Source organism: Capsicum annuum, chromosome 1, assembly GCF_002878395.1.
Source record: "Capsicum annuum cultivar UCD-10X-F1 chromosome 1, UCD10Xv1.1, whole genome shotgun sequence".
NCBI classification, from domain to species: Eukaryota; Viridiplantae; Streptophyta; class Magnoliopsida; order Solanales; family Solanaceae; genus Capsicum; species Capsicum annuum.
Genome location: NC_061111.1, coordinates 79,054,587 through 79,073,044, shown reverse-complemented (window position 1 = coordinate 79,073,044; position 18,458 = coordinate 79,054,587).

Here is an 18,458-nt window from a genome sequence, read left to right as displayed (position 1 = left end):
TCGATCTCACAAACCACTGGATCACCTAGTCACTACACAGAAAAAGAAGAAGAAGCTCCGGTCTTTATATTGTTTAGGGATACAACGTCCAGAGTCGGTTAGCAATTGGAGCGCTAGCATGTAACTTCGGGATAAAGAAATAAAATAATGCCATTTTGTAGTACTAAGTCTAAATCAGATAAATATATATATTTACCGTGATGGGATAAGGGACACGACTTAGCATGAACTTTGAGAACACTAACCTGGGCTGTGTAGCATAACCATTATAAAACAAGGCACCCACGAGCTAAATGGGTCTAATTCTTCCCTAGATGGAAGGGCCCCAGCGTGTGGAGCTGCACAAACCAGAGAATATCCATATCCATACGTGCCATTATGAATGACTCAAACCTCTCAACATTATCAATGTTATGTAGAACAAACATATACAACATAGGGGACTCGAACCTTCTATTTATATATCCATTCAAGGGACTCGAACCTCCTAACCATATAGACACTCACACCGGCTAGTGTGGTTTCCAGTGTTAGTCCTTCGGACTCCACTTTCATGGCTCAGCTACATATCCTACTTTAAATCCTAATTAAAACATTCTTTACATATACACACAACCATTAGTCTAGTTACTTACTAAAGGCATCCCATTGGTATCGTTATACCAACCCGCTTGCAAGCGAATAACATGCCATAACCATTATTATTTGACTTTGGTACTCAAACCCATTGTCTATAAAAAGTCATCAATTCAATTCAAAATTTAGGGGCTTGAATCCATTTTGTCGTTTAAACCACCAGGATTACAATTCAAATCAATATATGTCCAACAAGGCCTTCATGAAACCTTTTACTAACCATTTACATTATTAGGCCAATGCCGTAGTTCTAAACACATTTCAATTCAATTTATGGTCATTAAAACCATTACAAAATGGTTTATCATTCATTAACATTCTTATTCCAAACAATAGTTCAAAACCTAATTCATCATGTGACTAGTTTGTTCTCTTATACATTTTCAAAAATACGTTGAGGGCATACCATTACCAAGACCAAAACTAAGGTAAAAACTATCAAGTTTAGGTTTACCAATGACCCATTTGTTAATCCACAATTACCAAGCACCCACATGTGCAAACCATCACAAAAAACATGTCCAAACACAATTTAAACCATGAGTAAACAATACTCGACCATATGCAACAAACCCCTCAACATTGGTTTTTAAAACCACTAATAATAAATCATAATAAATCTTTAAAACATATTATATTTGAGAACTAACAATGAAGGAAGAGTCACATGCCTTATTCATAAAGATTCACAAAAGGAACTTGACTCTTGAGCCTCTAGATGAAGACCTTGTAGAAACCCTAGCCCAATCTTCAAGAGAGAGTTTAGAAAGGATTTTGAGAGTGTTTTGATCCTTTAAAGTATGTTATGAGAGGATATAGTATGTTATAAGACATGGGGTCTTAAGGGTTTTGGGGTGGGAAATGTCCGAAATACCCCCATCTTAAAAAATTGGAAAATATGTGCAGGAGGGTATGGTTTACCCTTCCACTCGTACCCACATCATATGAGTGGTAGCCTTCACTCGTATGTTGATCAGAATGTTGGACACCATAATCTATCGTATATACGACTCCTTAGCATGAATTGTACCCTATCATATGACTAGTACCCACTCAAGTTGTATTGTAAAATGTGATCAAGAACACTTTAATTAACATACAATTTGGACCTTACTACTTGTACCCTAACATACGGATTGTATGATACCTTCTTATACCAAGAATAAAACTTGGACAATGTGATACTAACCATTATATGACCAAGGACTTCAAATCATATCCGCTCTATACGTGTGGTATGATGTAGTCATATAATGCATATAATATTGAAGGCTCAAAAAATTTTGCAAAGGGCAAAGTTTGAGGTGTTTCAGTAGTCAATAGGCATCATCGACTAACTGAGGTAAATCATAATATAAATATAATAAAGAGGTAAAATAAATAAGCTAAGTCAAGTAAAATGACATACCTGGAATGATGCTTTGAATGATATAAGTAAGTAAATATACAATCCAAAATAATAATAACACAAAAGAACGCATAACTATCACTGTAAAACTGACCCCCATAAACTAGTAAGTACAGAAAAGTAAATAATCCAATGCGGGCCCTATATGCCCGAAGGGTGTAATCAAGAGAAAAAATAACCAAAAATATACTAAATAACCACCTCTCAAAGCCATAACCATGAATACTTCCATAACATAAACATATCATGAATAACCTCTTAATACCAAACTCGAACTCGAACTCATATCATTATCATTTGCCAGACTTGAACCAGAACTTATATAATCAATTGTTAGACTTAAACCAGAACTCAAAATCCTAAATTACCGGACTTGACCTAGAACTAGTATTAACTCACAAGTACCAATCTAGCATATGTATCATGAATCTATCCTCCTCAAACTCTAAAATATGCATTGAAAGATATAACACGCGTAATAAGTCTATAAGAAGCTAATGATAGCCTTGGCCTAAGATGGGTCGGAGGGTACATTCTAAGGAAAATTCTATCCAAACTAGTAGAAGGCATATAAGTTCACTACTAGATATTAACTAAGCCATATTTCTATCCTAAGATATCAATTCTACCCTAAGAATGAGTAACTATGTCAATTATGGCAATTTTACAATTCTTAAATTGACTAAGGGATCTAAATTATACTAAATATACTTCGAAGACTTAATTTACAACCCATATATAGTGAATTATCATAAATATACTATAAATTATCCCAATCTATGAGAAAGGCAAACCTAGCCTACTTGGACGTGGAAGAAAGTCTGGTGAAATTTGATAAAACGGTGAATTTCCTTCCAAGGTGTCTCCATAAGATGCCATGCTAACAAAATGATAATCTACTAATCAATACAGGAACAATGATACCATAATGCATTTTCATGCTTTGGATCCAAAATTACATAAAAATTCCCTATGGGGCCTACTTGCGGAATCACACTTTCGAAACCAATAACATGTTCCTCTATGCTCAAGGAACATTTACCCTTAATAATGGGTAAATTTAGAGCTCATATGATGCTAAAATCAACCCACCAGTAGTCTAGAGATTTTGGGAAATTATTAAGAGTTTAATCAAGAAATTAATGAAAAGTTTCCAGGAATTTATAGAAGAAACAAGTAATTCAAGCTCTCAAGCACCCTAAAATTAACTATTAATATTTATCCCAACTTTTCACACTTTATAGGGTTTTACACTCTTGAACTTGTGTGAAAATTAGGAGAAAATCAAGCTAATTGGGCATTAAATGGCTCTCGGGTGCTGCTAAAGCTGGCAGCGAGACGCTTTAGAGGTCAGCACTAAGAGACCAAGTGCTGCTAAAGTAGTATATGCCTATGCCTGGTATGTTACAAAATAAAAAAAGGTGGCCCTTAAGCAACATGCACTTTAGCAGTTAGCCTGCCGCTAAAGTGGATCACTAGGGCAATACAGACCGCTATATTGGCCTTCACTAAAGCTGTTATGACTTGATTTTTGTTAAATTTTGTGAAATATTTATTTCTATGTACTTTGACTATTTTACCCATTTTCTTGATTGCATTATGGTATTTTTGTGGTATGGGGATGACTGGCATAATTACCAATATATTTTAAAGTAATTTATGCGAGATTATGATTTTGATGGTCTTAAAGGCTTATTAGTTGACTTTGGTCAACATTTTTTAATTTGTGCATTGGATGGTAAAATGGAATATGCCAGCAGATTTGGAGCATCAATTTTAGTTTGGTAACATGGTTGGTGTGGTTTTATGATTTTTTGTATCTTATTTTGATCCTCCCTTTGAAAAGTTGTGAAATAGGTTTCGGGGGTCAATTATGCAAAAATAATATTTTTTTTAAAAATTCTAATATTGCCATTGAGTCTGGATCATTGAATTTGATAGGGTAGCATAGTTTATTTGCATTTTCGATATTCCAAATGAATCTCGAGGGCTCCGTATAGACTTGAAAATTTTCAAGTCTCAACAATTCGTGCATTACTTAGCTGGTGCAACCGCTAAAGTGCCATGTTGTCCACTTTAGTGGAATGGCTCTAAAGTATCTCTTGGCTGCTATAGATGTCGGGTACAGTTGAATAAGAGAGCTTTAGCGGTGCACTATCCGCTTAAGCGGTAGGTGCTAAAATGGCGTTTGTCCGCTTTAGTGGACTGGTATGCATTGGTGGGTATCGCTAAAGAGGTACTTAATGGCTTTAGCAGTGACCACTAAAGGGATACTTGACCTCTTTAGCGTCACCTGGGTAAATAAAATTCTTTTCTCATTTTCTTCGCCATTTTTGAGACTTGGAGCTTTGAGTTTTAGGGCTTTTAGGATATTTACTCCATTTCCAAGCTTGGGTAAGCTCCAAACTCCTATTTCAACTATTTTTCTTTGATTTTATCATTTAAATCTTGTTTAAACTCTGATCTAAAAGTTGAAATTGGGGATTTTGGATCGAAAGCCCCAACATAGCATTTCATCGATTCAAACCCCAATTTTAACCTATTTTCGCTTGGGTTTTATCCTAGGAGTTTGTTTAATTTTGGAAATATGATTTGGACTAAAATTTTGGTTTTACCTTTCTTTTGCAAAAACATGTTTCAGGGGTCCAATTTGAACCGAATTCAAAAGTGGGAGCTATAGCTATCATTAGATCTTTCTTGATGCGTGAATTCTATATTTGTGTGTTGCAGATAATTCTGGGTCCGTGCATGAGGTGGAAGCTTGTTGATAAAGGCTTATTTGTTTTGATTTTGTCATTCGAGGTACATTATGGCTTAGATTTCTTCAAATTGGGCTGGGTAGTTAATATGGATATAAAAATTATGTTAAGGGTGTGGGAACCAAATCATGAAAATTACTACATTATTGTGTTGTGCCCATATGGGAGGCTATATTGTTGTGAATTAGCGATTTTGAGACACTATGTGCTATGTGCGATTGTATGGGGTCTTGTATGATGTTGTTGTCCTTTATGTATGTGTATTTGGTGGTATCTATCTAGTGAAAAGCCTAAATTGCAATATATGAGGTATCATTGGCTTATTATTGTGTAATTTTCTCTATTGGTATATGATTATGTTGATTTCATGGGTTGTTGTGAGTATTGAGTGAATTTGGCTCACATGGTTGGCATTTTGGTTGTTTATTAAGATCTCTTATTCTGGTTAGTTGCGAGTATTGCATCCTCATATTATATGCACTTTTGAAACATTGGTACCACTAAGTAAATATTGGAAACACTGACCCGTGCATCATTATAGACATTCTACCAAGTGACGTGCCAGAGAGGAGTCATGAATATTGGTATTTGATTCACCTCACTTTTGGAATACACCAGAATATCATCTATAAACACAATAACGAACAAATCCAGAAACTGACAAAAGACCCTATTCATCAAGTCCATGAATTCCGCCGGGACATTAGTCATACCAAAAGGCATGACTAAGAACTCATAATGAATATACCGGGTTCGGAAGATAGTCTTAGGTATATCCACCTCCCTAATCTTTAGCTGGTGGTAACCCGACCGAAGATCAATCTTAGAGAAACATCTAGCGCCCTGAACTAGTTGAACAAATCATCAATCCAAGGAAGAGGATACTTGTTCTTTACCGTGACCTTATTCAATTGCCGGTAGTCAATACATATCAGAAGGGAACCATCCCTTTTACACAAGAATAATATCAGAGCACCCCACAGAGACATCCTAGAAATTTATCTAGGAGATCCTTTAACTGCTACTTAAGCTCCTTCAACTCCATTGGAGCCATTTTATAAGGAGGGATAAAAATAGGGCGAGTGTCCGAAAAGGGATCTATCCCAAAATCAATCTCCCTATTGAGAGGGATACTAAGAAGATCATCAAGAAAAACCTCAGGAAATTCATTACCCATGGGAATGGATTGTAAGGAAGGGTCCTTCGAGTTAGAATCTTTAACCTAGACAAATAGTAAAAGAAACCTTTGAAAATCAATTTCCGGGCTCTAAGTGATATGAATCTTACCTGATGCACTACAGAACCACCTTCCCACTCAATGACCAGCCGGCTCATTAAGGAATTTAAACATGACCTTACGGGTTCAAAAATCTAAGGAGGCATAGCACGAGTGCAACCAATCCATCCCTAATATAATATCAAAATCAACCATGTCTAATTTAAAAAAATCCACCAAAGTTTCTTTGCCACCAACAAACACCACACAACCCCTATAGACTCTTCTAGAAACCACAGAGTCACTCACCGGGTTAGAAATAGAAAAAGGATCCAAAATACACTCGGGACCAAAACCAAAATATATAGCCACAAATGGGGTCACAAAAGAAAGAGTGGACCCCAGATTAAGTAAACAATACCCATCATGAGAAAAGAGACATAACATTCTTGTGACAAAATCGGGAGATTCCTCCTAGTCCTGACGGGTAGCAAGGGTGTACAGATGATTTCAGCCAGTGCCGGTACCAGAAGCAGAAGCAACACCCTTTGGTGTAGGAGATGATGAAGAAGCAACAAGAACCTTATTAACTCTAGAAGGAAACTTACCTATGGGGCAGTTTGTAAGCATATGCCCTGGCTGACCACACTTGAAGCACCTGTCCTCCCCTCATCACAGAAACCATGATGCAATCGACCACAAAATTCTGCACCCTCAACATCCGAATCATGCATAACCCAAAAGATCTTCTCCATCTCATTGATAAAGTTGTAAGGATCTTCCTACACTTTAGAACCAATAAACACAGGAGGACTCAACCTCATAAACTAGCTAACCCTTGTGGCCCCAGAAGATGGAGTAACAGAAGCTACACGCTCGGACTAAAAAATTACCAACTGAGCTAATAAATGAATGGGTTGAAGAAATTATACATTTGACACATCATCCTAAGGAGCTCGTGGAGGAATAGAGGGGACCAATGGAACTCCATAAGGGCAATCAAGGATTAGACCCTTAGACCAGGTTCGTACTCTATAAGCAGGGTATGTCCCATCAATATTATCCTCAAGTGGGACAAAAGAGTTTCCATGAGCTTTAGATTATCTAGGAGGCATGATCTTAAAAGGAAACAAATGGGAATTAGAGGAGATTCAAGACCTTAGACTCTACAGATTAAAATAGAACAACAAGAAAGGGAAATATTCCTAAACGCCTTGTAGCCTCTCTCTTATAAGTGTGGCGTGTTACACACCCATAAAAGAGACTCTACTTGACATGGATATTTGGACACCCAATTGACCATGAACCTAGGCTCTGGTACCAATTGAACTGGCCTAACCCACTATTAAAATTGTTTGCTTTAAGGCCCAGGCCTGCATGGCTTTAAAATGCATTACTAGGGAGTTAGACTTGCTTACTTATAAACCCAACATCTCTCTTGTGTTTTTCCAATGTGGGACTCCTTATCCTAAGTTGGGCTGCTACATAGACACCTTCGTATGGACTCATTTGAACTATGGACTTCATCGACAAGGCTGACACAAAAGTGGCTCTGGTACCAATCTGACTCGAACCAAACCAGGGTCTGGCCGCGTCAGGTACCTCAAGTCCAACAAGTACCGAAGGCCACCCCATATTTTCTCGAACAAAAAGCACCTTACATCCCATGTCGGATGAATTCAGAAAATATAACGAGATAAAGAATAAAGTTCAAGGATTCCAATATAAGTATTTAAACAACCACCAACATCCGAACCCAAGTCCATAGTAATGTCCAAGAAAGGGTAAAAAAAAAATAAAAAATATCCAGTCGAGATATGCCTCCGATCATAGCTAAGACCAAGTCCAAAAAATAGTCAAAATATGAAATAAACCAAAAAATAAAATAGGGTCTAACAAAGTATAAAGCTTACTTCTTCAATCTGACTCACGAGTTGATCCCGAATCCTAGACAGTGTAGGAGAGGTAAAAGTATGGCTAGTTCCTATATCTCGTAGGGATACAGTGTACGAAGATGGTTAGCTTGGGTGAACGCTAGTATGTAACTCAAGGATAGGGATAAAATAATGCCATCAATTCAAAACCAAGTCAAACCAAAGCACGTGTACACATCCATGCACATTGATATATATACACATAGACATAATGATGGGATAGGGCTTAGCATGAACTTTAAAACTTTAACCTGAGTTTGTGTCACTTTACCGTAACAAATCCACCCATGGGCTATATGGGTCCAGTGTTACCCGCTGAATGGGCCCAGTGCATTCTAGCCAAATCGGAGATATCATAGATAACCGGGGATTTTCTTATAACCTTTTCCCTCCAGGATACATATATATGAATATAAACTTGGAGATTACCTTGTACCCAACAAGTACATGGTCATGAAGACCAACCTTATGTCGGCAAACATGGGTTTCCAGTATTAGTCCTTTGGACTCACACCTTCACGACTAGCCAACACAACTCCTATTATTACCCAATTAAAATATGTAACACATAATCCAACCACCAATTTCAGGAGAAAAACATTAAGGCATTATTAAGTGGTACCGTCATACCGAACATGGCTTGCAAGTAATTTCATTAACCAACACTTAGAGGATTCCCATGTACCCCATATACTCTATTATTAAAATTACTTGAGGGATTCTTGTTTACCCCAAAAGGTTTTCAAAACCATCCATAACCAATTTGCCATTTGTGTTATGCATTATTTCAAGAAATAAACCAAACCAAGTAATAATGCATAAACCAAAAACAATTATGAAAATGGGTTGGGGTTGTTATCGATTTCCATACCAAACTAATTAATTTGTCTTTTCCTTTGTACCCCTATTTCCATCCACCATTCCTATGCACCCCAATTCATTTACCAACCATCAATTTATGCACAGTAGTTTCATACATATCATGGAAAACATTTAAACAATTTATATTAAAAACCCCGAACCCATAGTTCAAAACCCAACATCAATATCTCATGAACAATACTTTAAATCACATGCTTTAAAAAATTGACAATGAAGGAATAGTAATATTCTTGAAATACCAAGAAATTTGGAGAATAATACACCCTTAGAACCCTAGATGACCACTTTCTTTGAAACCCTAGCCTTAACATGAACAAAGAGTTTGAGAGATAATTTGGGAGTGTTTTATTAGGAATGATATGATAATGAAACCTCAAGGAGGATTTAAGTTAGGGGTCTAAGAGGTTAACGTGGGAAATGTCTAGAGTGCCTTCAACCTAAAAACTGAAAAAGTGTCCTATTTGATTACGAGTCAACTATAAACTCGTAACCTTTCCTTACAACTTGTCACCACGAGTAATAACCAAAGCAATACCACCAAGGCATCTTATACTATTATCTAGACAACTCAACCACAGGACTCATAATAGCACCTTACGACTTATAGTACCAATCGTAGTCAACACAGAACCCAAATTGGGACTTACACTGGACACCCTACAACTACACCTAATGACTCGTAACGTATCCTTAGGCTCTTAGTGAGCCACTCATAATCAGAAAAGAATCAAGCCACAGACTTACTAGTTTTGTTATGACTTATCCCAATGGCTCATAAGGACACCTTACGACTCATTGGGTCCAGTCCTAACCAGGGCAGAGAGCTCGAAGCTCAAGGAATTTTCAAGGCCCAAAAATTTAGGTTGTTTCAGTTCTTCCCCACTTGGATCATTCATCCATAAATGATGGGTCAAGGAAATTTCTAGAATGATTGGACTCCTTATACCTCTACTCTTACCTTTAACAAAGTTAAAAAACAAAGATGTTAAGAATAACACATACCTTAGGCATGATTATCCGAAGTGGGTAACAAGAATGCATACTTGGACTTTATGTCCTCTTTGGCTTCCCAAGTAGCCTCTTCAATCTTGTGGTTCCTCCATAGAACCTTTAACAAAGCTACATCTTTTGTCCGCAACCAACAAACTTTCCGATCCAAAATTTCAACCGGGACTTTCTTAGATAATAAGGAATCCGAAGTACTAACCTACTTCAAAGGAATAACCATTGAAGGATCACCTATGCACCTTCTCAACATCAAAATGTGAAATGTTGAATGAATGGAGTTCAATTTAGAGAGTAACTCCAATTCATATACAACCTTACCAACCCTCTTCGACACCAAGCACGGTCTGAAATACCAGGGTATGAGCTTCCCTTTCTTCCCAAATTGCATTACTACCTTCATGGGAGATACCTTCAAAACACCCAATCGCTAACCTCAAACTCTAACTCCCTACGCCTTACATCTGTATAAGACTTTTGGAGACTTTGGGAAGCTTTTGAGTCCATCCCAAATAACTTCACCTTCTCCATTGCTTGGTGAACCAAATCCCAACCAAACATCTCTGCCTCACAAACCTTGAACTACCCAATAGGAGATCTACACCCCCTACCGTACAATGCCTTAAATGGAGGCATCCCAATACTAGTGTGGTAGCTACAATTATATGCAAACTCTATAAGAGGTAAATAATCAACCCAAATACCACCATAGTCAATCACGCAAGCTCTAAGCATATCTTTTAATTTATGAATAGTCCTTTCTGCTCGCCTATAAGACTGCGGGTAGAAACCAGTACTAAGGCTCACCTTAGTTCCTAAACCTCTCTGAAATAAATGCCATAAGTGTGATGAGAACTCAGTACCACGATCTAACATGATAGAAACAGGCGCCCCATATAATTTCACGATCTCTTAGAGGAACAACTTAGCATAATCCTTTGCCAAGTAATTATTCCTCACTGGCAAGAAGTAAGCAAACTTAGCCATCCTATCCACGATAACCCAAATTGAATCAAACTAATTTCTAGATCAAGAAACACCGGTAATGAAATCTATATTAATTTTCACCCATTTCCATACAAGCAACTCAATCTCTTGATACAACCCTTCAAGCCTCAACTGCTCAACCTTTACTTATTGACATATAATGCATTTGGCCACAAAATGAGCCACATATTGCTTCATATTGTTCCACCAATAAATTTTCTTAAGATCATGATACATCTATTTTGAACCAGGATAAATAGTATAACACGATTCATAAGCCTCAACTAAGATCATCTCTTGCAATCCATCTATGTTAGGAACATATAATCTGCCTTAGAACCTAAAGATACCATCACCACTAATCTCAAAAGCAACAATCTTTTTCTGTCCCACATCCCTGTAAATCTTTATTAAGATAGGATCTAGTACCTGCTTCTCCTTTATTTTAACAACAAGGGATGATTCACCACCACTTGCACAAACACACCACCGTCCTCAAGTCTAAGAGACGAACTCCAAGGTTGGCTAGACAGTGAATATCTTTCACTAATTCCTATTTTTTCTCATCCACATAAGCTAGACTCCCTATGGATAACCTGCTAAGAGCATTAACAACCACATTAGCTTTACCTGGGTGGTAGTGAAAACTCATGTCGTAGTCTTTCAGAACTCAAGACATCTTTTTTTCTGAGATTCATCCCCTTCTAGGTGAGCATATATTGTAGGCTCTTATGATCAGAAAAGATATCTACATGGACTCCATACAAATAGTGATGCCAAATCTTTAATACGAATACCACAGGATATAACTCCAAGTCATGAGTCGGATAATTATTTTCTTGAACTTTAAACTGCCTATAAGCATAGGCCAGTACCCTACCATGCTACATCAACACACAACCAAGTACCGTATGGGATGAATTATAAAAAATCACAAATCCATCACTACCTTCAGGTAGAGTCAAAACTAGAGCTGAAGTCAACTTATCTTCCATCTTCTCAAAACTACCCTCGCAAGCATCAGACCATGATAATTTCACCTTCTTCTAAGTCAATTTAGTCAAAGAGGCCATAATAGAAGAGGAACTTTCTACAAACCTTCTGTAATAATCGGCTAAACCCAAGGAGCTCCAAATATTGATTAGAGTCGTGGGCCTAGTTCACTTTTTAACCACTGCAACATTCTGTGGATCCACCATGATACCTTTACTAGAAATGACATGACACATAAAAGTAACAACTTTCAACCAAAATTCCCATTTCAAAAACTTAGCATACAAATGCCGATCTTTCAAGGTTTACAACATGATACAAAGGTGATCAGCATAATCCACCTCACTCTTGGAATATACCAGAATATCATCTATATACATAATGATGAACAAATCCAAAAACTAATAAAATAACCTATTTATCAAGTCCATGAATGCTGCCGGGGCATTAGTCAAACCAAAAAACATGACAAAGAACTCATAATGACCATACCGGGTTGGAAGATAGTCTTAGGGATATCCACCTCCCTAATCTTTAGCTGGTGGTAACTCGACCAAAGATCAATCTAAGAGAAACATCTAGCACCCTGAAGCTGGTCGAACAAATCATCAATCTGAGAAAGAGGATACTTGTTCTTTATTGTGACCTTATTTAATTATCGGTAGTTAATAAACATCCAAAGGGAACCATTCTTCTTACACACAAACAATATCGGAGCACCCTATGAAGACATACTAGGACAAATAAAACCATTATCTAGGAGATCCTTTAATTACTCTTTAAGCCCCTTTAACTCTGTCGGAGCCATTCTATAATGAGAGATAGAGATAGGACAAGTGTGTGGAACAAGATCTATCCCAAAATCAATCTCCTTATCAGGAGGGATACCAGGAAGATCATCAGGAAAAACCTCAGGGAATCCATTAACCATAGAAATAGATTGTAAGAAAGGATCCTCTGAGTTAGATTCTTTAACCAGGACCAAATGGTAAATACATCCTTTGGAAATCAATTTCTGAGCTCTAAGATATGATATGAATCTTTTCTTTGGCGCTACAGAACCCTCATCCCACTCAATGATTGGCTCATTAGGGAGTTTAAATATGACCTTACGGGTTTGACAATCTAAGGAGGCATAGCACGAGTGCGACCAATCCATCCCTAATATGACATCAAAATCAACCATGTCTAATTTAAATAGATTCACCAAAGTTTCTCTATCACCAACAAACACCACACAACCCCTATAGACTCTTTTAGAAACCATAGAGTCACCCACCAGGTTAGAAATAAAAAAAGGGATCAAAATATACTTGATACCAAAATCAAAATATACAGCCATATATGGGGTCACATAAGAAAGAGTGGACCCCAAAATAAGTAAACAACACACATCACAAGAAAAGAGTCGTAACATACCAGTGATGACATCGGGAGATTCCTCAGAGTATTGATAAGTAGAAAAGGCATACAAGTGATTTCGGCCAGTGCTAGTACAAAAAGTAAAAGCAGTACCCTTTAGTGCAGGAGCTAATGAAACACCTGTCCCTTCCCTCATCATAGAAAGTATGATGTAATCGACCATAAAATTTGTAGGGAGGATATGATGAAGCGGGCTGAGCCCCACATGCCTAAGATTGGGCACCCTGTTCCCTAAACACACTATCATGCTGAGAATGATAATTAGCCGATGGCTTTAAATAAGGAGCATTACCATCGAGTAGGACCCAGAACTTCCCCACTTCTTCTTGGACCACTTCCCAATATCCTTTCCACTCTTCCAAAGATCTCTTCCTTTTTCTGAATACCAAAATTTCTTACACTTTCTTCCCCAATCTTAGCTTGCTTCCTCTTCTCTTCCTCAACTCTATGCATATATACCACCAGTCCGGAGATATCTATGTCCTTATTCAGTAAGGCAGCCTCGCTCTCCAAAATCAAATCTCTGGACAACCCAAAAGTGAAATTCCTCATTCTAGCTCTCATGATAGACACCAAATCGGGAAGCATACCGGGACAACTTATGGAATTTTAAGGCATATTCCTTGATTGTCATTCTTCCTTGCTTCAAATTAACAAACTCTTCTGCTTTTGCCTTACTCAACTCCTGAGGGAAGAAGTCGTGTAGAAAAGTAGTAGAAAATCATCCCATACAACAAAATCAACATATTCACCTCTCAAATACTCCCACTATATGCCATATCCTTCAATTAGAAGGAAGCAAATTCTACACCCTCAATATCTGAATCATGCATAACCAGAAGATCTTCACCATCTCATTGATAAAGTTTTAAGGATCTTCCTCAACTTTAGAACCAATAAATATATGAGGAATCAACCTCATAAATTAGCCAACCCTTATGCCCCAAGAAGATAGAGTAAGAAAAGCTACACACTCAAACTGAGAAGCTACCAACTGAGCCAACATATGAATAGATTGACAAAATTCTACATTTAACACATCAGCTTGAGGGGCTCGAGGAGGACTCGACGGGACCAATGGAACTTTAGAAAGGAAATCAGGGACTAGACCCCTAGACTCGGGTTTGTACCCTATAAGCAGGGCGTGTCCACTAAGCATTGTCCTCAAGTAGGACAAAGGAGTTTTAATGAACTTTAGATCGTCTGGGAGGCATGATCTAAAAATCAAACAAATCAGAATTATAGGAGATTCAAGACCTTAGATTCTATAAATTAAAATTTAAAAACAAGAAAGGGAAATATTCCTAAATGCCACATAGCCTCTCCCTCATAAGTGTGACACGCTTCACACTCATAAAAAAGACTCTACTTATGATAGATTTATGAACACCCAATTGACCATAAACCTAGTCTCTGATACCATTTTTAACGGCCCAATCCACTAGTGATCTTGTCCGATTTGGGCCTAGGCTCGTATGACTTTAAAATGCATCACTAGAGAGTAAGGCTTGCTTACTTATATACCCAGCATCTCTCCTATGTTTTGTCAATATGGGACTCCCTATTTTAAGTTGGGGTGTTATATACACCCCTCTTATGGACTTATTTGAACTCTGGCCTACATCGATAAGGATGACACATGAGTGACTCTAATACTAATTTGACATGACCCAAACTAGGGCTTGGCCGTGTTTAGTACCTCAAGTCCAACTACGATGGGAGGACACCACCTATTTATCTGAGCAATAAAAACCTTACATCTCATGTAGGATGAATTACGAACATATAACATGATAAAGAACAAAGTTAAAGGATTCTAATACAATAATTTAAACAACCACCAATATCTGCATCAAAGTTTGCAGTAATATTCAACAAAGCCTCTAACTAAAATCAAAGAATATCTAGTCATTACATACCTCGGACCATAGCCAAAACCAAGTCTAAAGAAATAGTCAGAATATAAAATAAACCAAAGGAAGAAATAAGTCCTTCTAAAGTATGGAGGCTTACTACTTCAGTATGACTCACGAGCTTATCTCAAATCTAAGTCAAAGTGCGAGAAAGGTAGAAGTATAGCTAGTTCCTATATTGAGTGGGGATACAATGTCCGAAGATGGTTAGAAGGGTGAACTTTAGCATGTAACTTAAGGATATGGATAAAATAATGCCATTAATTCAAAATCAAGTCAAACTAAAGCACCTATACACATCCATTCTCATCCATATATACACATAGATATAATGATAGGATAGGGAATGGCATTAGCATGGACTTTAGAACTTTAACCTGAGTTTGTGTAGCTTTACCATCACAAATCTACCCACAGGCTACACGGGTCTAGTGTTACCCTTGAACGAGCCCTAGTGCATGTTAGCCATACAAACTAGAAATATCATAGATGATTGGGTATTTCCTTATACCCTTCTCCCTCCATGATACATATATATGAATATACACTTGGGGGATTCCCTTATACCTCATAAGTCTATGGTCCTCAAGACCAACCCTCATGTCAACCAATATGGGTTTCCAGTATCAGTCCTTCAAACTTACACCTTCATGGCTAGTTAACACAATTACTATTATTTCCCAATTAAAACATGTAACACATACTTCAACCACCAATTTCAGGAGTTAAACATTAAGGCATTATTAAGTGGTGTCATCATACCGACCATGGCATACAAGCAATTTTATTAACCAATACTTAGGGGATTACCATGTACCCAACAAACTCCATTATTAAAATTTCTTGAGGGATTCCCGTGTACCCCAAAAGGTTTTCCAAACCGCCCATAACTAATTAACCATTCATGCTATGCACTAGTTTCAAGAAATAAACCAAACCAAGTAATAATGCATAAACCAAAATCAATTATGCAAGTGGTTGAGGTTGTTTCCAATTTCCATTCCAAAATAATTAATTTGGGGATTCCTTTATACCCCTATTTTCATCCACCATTCCCATGCACCCCAATGTATTTACTAACCATAAATTTAAGAATAATAGTTTCATAGATATCATAGAAAAATATTTAAACAATTTATATTAAAAACCCTGAACACATAGTTCAAAACCCAACATCAATATCTTATGAAAAATACTTTAAATCATATGCTTTATAAAATTGACAATGAGGGAAGAGTAACATACCTGAAATACCAAGAAATTTGGTGAAAAAAGCACCCTTAAACCCTAGATAACTATTTTCTTTGAAACTATGGCCTTAACATGAGGAGAGAGTTTGAGTGAGAATTTGGGAGTATTTTATTTGGAATGATGTGATAATTAATACTCAAAGAAGGCTATACATAGTAGGGTCCAAGGGGTTAAAGTGGGAAATATCCAGAGTGCCCTCAACTTAAAAACTAAAAAGTGTCCTCTTTGATTACGAGTCAACCAATTGACTCATAACCTTTCCTTATGCCCCATCACCATGATTCATAAGAAAAGAAGTACCACCAAGGTACCCTACACTGTTATCATTATGACTCAACCATAAGACTCATAAAAGGACCTTATAACTCATAGGGTCTAGTCATAGTCAACATAGAACCCAAATTGGGACTTACATTGGACACCCTACTACTACTCCTAATGACTCATAACATATTCTTATGGATATTTTTGAGCCACTTGTACTTAGAGCTAAATCAAGCCACAAACTTATTAGTTTGGTTATGACTTATCCCAATGACTTATCCAAACACCCTATGACTCATAGGGTCCAGTCATAACCAGGAAAGTGAGCTCTGATCTTAAGGAATTTTCAAGGGCCAAAAATTTAAGGTATTTTAATTACAGAGATTCTGCAACAACCTAGGGCATCATCTTCAACAACACCATTACCATCTTCATTGCATTTTACATAAATATATTTATTGTATTTATTCTGTGTTGTATTATTATCTTGATGTGATATTTTTCTACATGTACCACTTTTTATACTTGTATATGCGATATCTATATAGTTGTGCTTCTTTCTTGTATTTGTGTATGGTATATGTAAATATTGTAGAACTATTAGTAGAGACAGTGTGGCTACCATTTGGGACATTTTTAATTGTAGGTCACATGCCCATATTGTGTATTATATATGCTTTATTTTCTACTTTTCTTAGTTTGCCTATGGTATCTAATGAGTAAAAGTGGGCCATACTCACCCTTACTATGCCCTTTCGGTGTAGATCCTATTATGAGTGCATCACACGATAGTTGATTTAGGTGGTACTTGGAGACTATTCGAGGTAGCAGTTGATTTATGCATACAGAGTTGAGTTTTACCTTTTCGTCTCTAGACTATGCCTTATTTATATTTGAAGAAACAGAGAGTTTTTCCTTTTTAGATATCATACATATCTTTTGACTTCAAGTTGTATTAGTTGGTTCTTACAATATGACACTTAACTTTAGAATATTTATGTGATTATTTCAATTATGTACTTTCCATTTTTAATATATATGTGTGGTTCAACTATGTTCTAGGAGTTTTGCCTTTGATTTTTATTTTATCCTTTATTTTATATCAGTTTGGGTGATAAATTTACTTGTCAGGGTTTACCACGACAAGTGCCATCATGACTTTTGATTTTGGGTTGTGATAGATTGTAATTAGAGCAGCCAAGTTCCATTAGTCTCAACACTATAACAATGGGGTGTCTAATAGAGTCACACAAATTAATATGTCAATGCTTGTATATTTCTTCAAGAGGCTATAAGATATCTTTAGGAAACTTTTCTTATTTGTTCCATGTCATGCAGATCTTTTATACCTTGTGTTCTAAATAGTATTTTACTCTTGTTTGGGTATATGGTGATGACTAGATCTCATAAGGTTATAGATGTGGAACCTTTATCTGAGGAGAGAGCCTAGTTTAGAGAGCAAGTTGTGAGTCATAATTAGGCTTGAGGTAAAGAATAGGCATAAGGATCTACCAAGTCTAGAGATAGAACTAGGGGACTTTCCCTTGAGCCTCAGGTCAAGTATGTTGGAGTTATGGGTCCTACTCTCATCCTACAAAGTTCTTCTACCTAATCTTAGAGAGATTATTGATTCATTTACTAATGCATTTGGAAGGTTCTCCTTTGAGTGCACCTGGGGTCCTCCAGCTCTGAGAATTATACCTTCATTTGTTCCAGAGTTTGCTTATGATGTTTCTATGGTCCCGAGTATGGATCATTTAGTGGTATTGATATCAACTTATGGTACTC